Source organism: Jatropha curcas, chromosome 7 (assembly GCF_041381405.1).
Source record: "Jatropha curcas cultivar XTBG-Jc1 chromosome 7, XTBG_Jcur_1.0, whole genome shotgun sequence".
Lineage (NCBI taxonomy): Eukaryota > Viridiplantae > Streptophyta > Magnoliopsida > Malpighiales > Euphorbiaceae > Jatropha > Jatropha curcas.
This window is the reverse complement of record NC_143157.1, coordinates 18,655,362-18,660,116: the sequence shown is the minus strand read 5'-3', so window position 1 is coordinate 18,660,116 and position 4,755 is coordinate 18,655,362.

Below are 4,755 nucleotides of genomic sequence, written 5' to 3'. Positions count from 1 at the left end.
TGCTTGATTTCTTTTTGTTCTTTTTTTTTATTTGTTTAATTTAATTTCTTAAAATAATTCCTTTTATTACCGTTTAAATAATAATAGGTTAACATAATCTTGGTACTTGGTATACAATCCCTGTGGAAATGATACTCTACTCATTCTATATTACTTGTTGCGATTTTCGTACACTTGCAAAAAATCACTGCATTGATCATTTATTTCAGTCTTTGAAGAAACGTCCTACATCCATTAAACTACTAATTCTAATCACTAGGGCATTTAAGTCACTTTGTGTACTTTTTGAAATTTGATCTACCTCCATGTATGCCATAATTGACAGTTTACTTTATGCACATTTAGTCAAACTTTCAGCCATCAAATCAGGTCTTATCTTTAATGAATGCGACCTTTGAAATTATCTATGCACTTCAAATGGCAGTGACGCTTTAAGTAATATATATTTTTATTAACTTATGTCTCTTGACTTTTCGCATCTCTTGATTTTCTTTCCGACTGTATCCCTTCATCTTGCATTTCTTCCTTATGTAATTCTACATTTTTGGAAGAAAAACATCTTCAACTCCATTTTCATCTCCTCCAATCATAAATTCTTCCTACAAAAGCTTTTTTAGGCACTTTAAAGAAAGGTAATTTACTTTGCTTCTTTTTATTTGCTTTTATTATGGGTTCTCATACTCCTTCTTCGAATAAGGGTAAAGCCATTGCTGTTGAACCTTCATCGGAATCAAGTTTTAAAGCCACAAAATCTGATGGCTTTCCAACCAGATGCCACAAAATGTCTCTCCAGGAAGAATCAAAGCCACAAGTCTTATTATTAAGGATAGTAATACCCCTCCTTTGCCTAACCATCCTTACAAACCTTCTTCAACACCTGTAAAAACCAAAAAGGTTTTCAAAAAGAGAATAATAGTTCACTAAAGAGAAGATAGAGTTTTAGAGCTTAGGTCTTTGTTAAAGGAGGAAGATATGGGTAGGATTAGGGTGAGATACTCAATTCTTGAGGAATTTGAACTATTGACTATAGGAGAGAATGTGCGCGCTAATTTAGAGCAGAGCCCTACTTTCTTCATTTTGTATGAAGAATATTTGACGGTTGGTGTCCGACTTCCTTTATAGGTAGAACTTTGTGAATATTTGAACCAAATAGGAGCCACTATGTCTCAGCTTGTCCCTAATAGCATTAAAGTAGTACTAGGACTTAGTATTTTAGCTCAACAGGCCAACCTAAAATTCTCCCCTTATGTGATAAATGTGTTATATTATTTAAACAACCATGAAAAGGAACATCATCCCCATTTGGTCGCCGAGACCATCTTGGTGCATTCACTAGAATGCCTAGCTCTTTGGAAGGGAGATGGAAAGAGAAATTTTTTATATTGAAGAGTAAAGAGGATTTCAATATAAACACCTGTTGGTCAAGAGTTGGCCTGTCATTTCATGAAAATAGACTTTTAACTGATAAGGAAAAGCTGAGCATTAATACCTTAGTTGAATATGCTAAAAGACCCATACACATATAGGGTCTGTTGGAACTTCAATATCGTGTAGTTCTCTCGGGAAAATGCTCATATCAAAGAAAAGATAATCATGGTAACTTTTGCATAGTGTATATATTGAAGCTCTTTTGAACTGATTTTTTCCGTTTGTCACTTTTTGTAGATATGGCGGGAAATAAATTTTTAAAGGAAGTAGAAGAATGAAGAAAAAAGGAGGTGCAGAGTTCTGCTCGGGCCAAGAAGAAATCGTGTAACAAAGAAGGTTTGGTGTTAATGGATGAGGAGGAAACAAATACCACCAAGTGCCTCCAAAATCTTTTGTACCTTTTTATCTCCCTACAACCAGCACTTGACCACATCCAATATTAAGACCAATCTGGCTCCTTCCTCTGTTCTAGATTTAGCAGGAATGGACAAAATTGCTATGGAGGTACCCGGTCCTATAATTGATGCAGATGAGGCCAAGGTTGATCAAAATGAGGTACCTCTATGATGAATGAAGAAAAGGCTTCGTTTAGAAATTACCGGAGAACAACTCAGTCATCATAATGTGGAATCTTACATCAAATCTGTGCATGGAGCTTTTGCCTCTTGCTTTCAAAGTCCTATGAGCAGAGATCTTGTCAGGCTATTAGTGCTCGAGCAGGATTCGAACTATTTTGATTCAATGGAGGAGATTGCTATCTTTGATGGGATGAACTGTAATTTATTCACTGTAAGTCTCTGGTACTTATCTTTTGTTCTCTTCTTCCTCCTTTTTTTTTATATTTCTTGTTTTTCTCTTTTTTTTTTAGCTTGTGCAACAAGTTGTAGTCATGAAGAAACGTGTTCATGACCTTTGTGCTCACTACACTAAACTGGATTTAGCTAAGAATGAGGCAAACCAACTGGCTGAAACTACATAAGAAATGCTGGAGAAATCTACTACTACCCATAACCAGGCATTGGGTGCCCTGAGGGAAAAACTCAATCGTGCATATGAGGAATATAAAAAAATTACCGATGAAGCCTTGATCACTAGTTCAAAGAATATTCAATTGGAAAAGGACAAAGTTGATTTGGAGAAAGCCAAAGAAGTCGTTGATAAGAGAATAAGAAGCTAAAGCCGTAGTGTGATTAGTTGAAGGATGAGCTAACTCTTGCTCAGAAAGAAGCAGATGATGGTATCAACAATTTAGTGGACACTATTGATAGTTTCCAAGATTAAGTTATTGCTACCCTTCAAAGTCGACATCTAAAATGATGATTTTGATTTCATTAGTGATATTCCTCTTGTTACTCCATTTGATGCTTCGTCAATTGATCCTTCTGAGCAACATCAAGAAGACATTTCTACCAAGCAAGAGAATACTGATGTTCGCCCAAATTAATGGGTTTTTTCAATATGTACCTCCATTTTCTTTTAATGAAAAGATCATTTTTCTTAAGGCCTTTATTTTTGAGTCCCTCGACTTGTTCTATCTTGAGCTTACTTAGGCTCGTAATCTTATTTATATGCATGTTATTAGTGTATTTTTTTATTATACTCTTTTGTTTTTTGAATTTGGACGAGCAAGTATGATAATGATTTTTTTTTTTTTCATGGAAGTTCGGGAAAAACCTAGTTGTTAGGATCAAGCTATTTCCTAAAGCTCCCCTGAGCTTTCCCTTTTACATCCATGTTCTTAAGATCCTAACACTTAGGTAAATAAACTTGTCTTCCATCTAGTACATCTTTACACATGATATTGTCGAAGATTTTCTGCATTCCATGTTCAAAGCATTTTCTACCCACTTACTTTTCTTATTCTATAGGTTCTCCGACCTATTTTTTGTGTTACTTCGTACGGTCTTTCCTAGTTCAACCCTAATTACTTACTCTAGTTGAACCTTTTGTGGTTTTAGCTTTTTTAAAGACCAAGTCCCTAGACTTGAAACTTCTTTGTTTCACTCTTTTATTATAAAACTTCATTATTTGCATTTTACATGCTTCCACAAATATAACTGCATCTTCATGCCACTCTTCTAATAGATCCGAAGCTATTTTTATTTTATCATTATTTTCTTCCACATTATAGTGCATTGTGCGAGTACTTGGTAAGTCGATCTCAATGGGTATGACAGCCTCGGTCCCATACACTAAGGAGAATAGTGTTTCTCCAGTAGATTTCCTTAGGGTTGTTCGATATGTACATAGCACACTGTTTAATTCACTCACCCAATTTATTTTTTCTTCATCCAATCTCTTTTTTAATCCTTGCAAAAGAATTCTATTGGTAACTTCTATTAGTCCATTTGTTTAGGGATGTGCTACAGATGTGAAATGTAACGTGATCTTCCAATTTTATAAAATTGGCAAAAATTAGCTGAATCAAACTGTAATTCGTTATCTGTGACTATACTATTAGGTAGCCAATATTGAAAATTAATATTATTTTGGAAAAAGGATATGGTTTATTTAGGGTGATTGTAGATAATGCCTCTACTTCTACCTATTTGGAGAAATGATCTACATCTACCAACACAAACTTCTTCTGCGCAACCATTGTAGGGAATGGCCAAGTATGCCAATTTCCCATTGGGCAAAGGGCCAAGCACCTCCTAGAGGTTGTAAATATGCTGATAGTTGTCTAGTTACTCTATCATACTTTTCGCACTAGTGGCATGTTCTTATTTTCTGCTTGACATCTTTTTTCATGGTTAGTGAAATAACCCGAATTTTTATTTTCAAAGATTTTTCCTTTAAATTTAATAAACTGACAGCGTGGAAAATGTATTTAATTATTTAAATGCAAATTAATAATTTGTACAGTGATAAACCGAATCGCAAACCAATTGAGAATCGGCAAATCAAAAGAAAACCAAGATTTGGGCTGAATCGAACCAGAATTGAACCGAATCAGCCCAAACCATCTAGAAACATCTCCTTTTTATTCTTCTTCAATGCTCATCTCCCTCACCATTTTTATGCTACCAGTCCACCACCGACACTGCCATCAGCACACTGCCAGCGCCGCCTCCTCCTCTCTTCTTCTTCTTCTTCTTCTTCTTCTTTTCTTTCTTTTTCTTCCCTGCGCCTGCGACTCCACTGCTGGCAGAAGCAGATCGCGCCTCCACCAGCTCGAGCGGAGCCGTCGCGGGCCAGCACCACTCCTCCGTCGCTCCTCATCGCACCACGCCAGCAGCGGCACTCCACCCTCTACCAGATCGTGCAGCGCACAGTAGCCCCTAACGCAGCACGATCTCCAGCTCGTCAAGCCGCCACCAGCCCTCT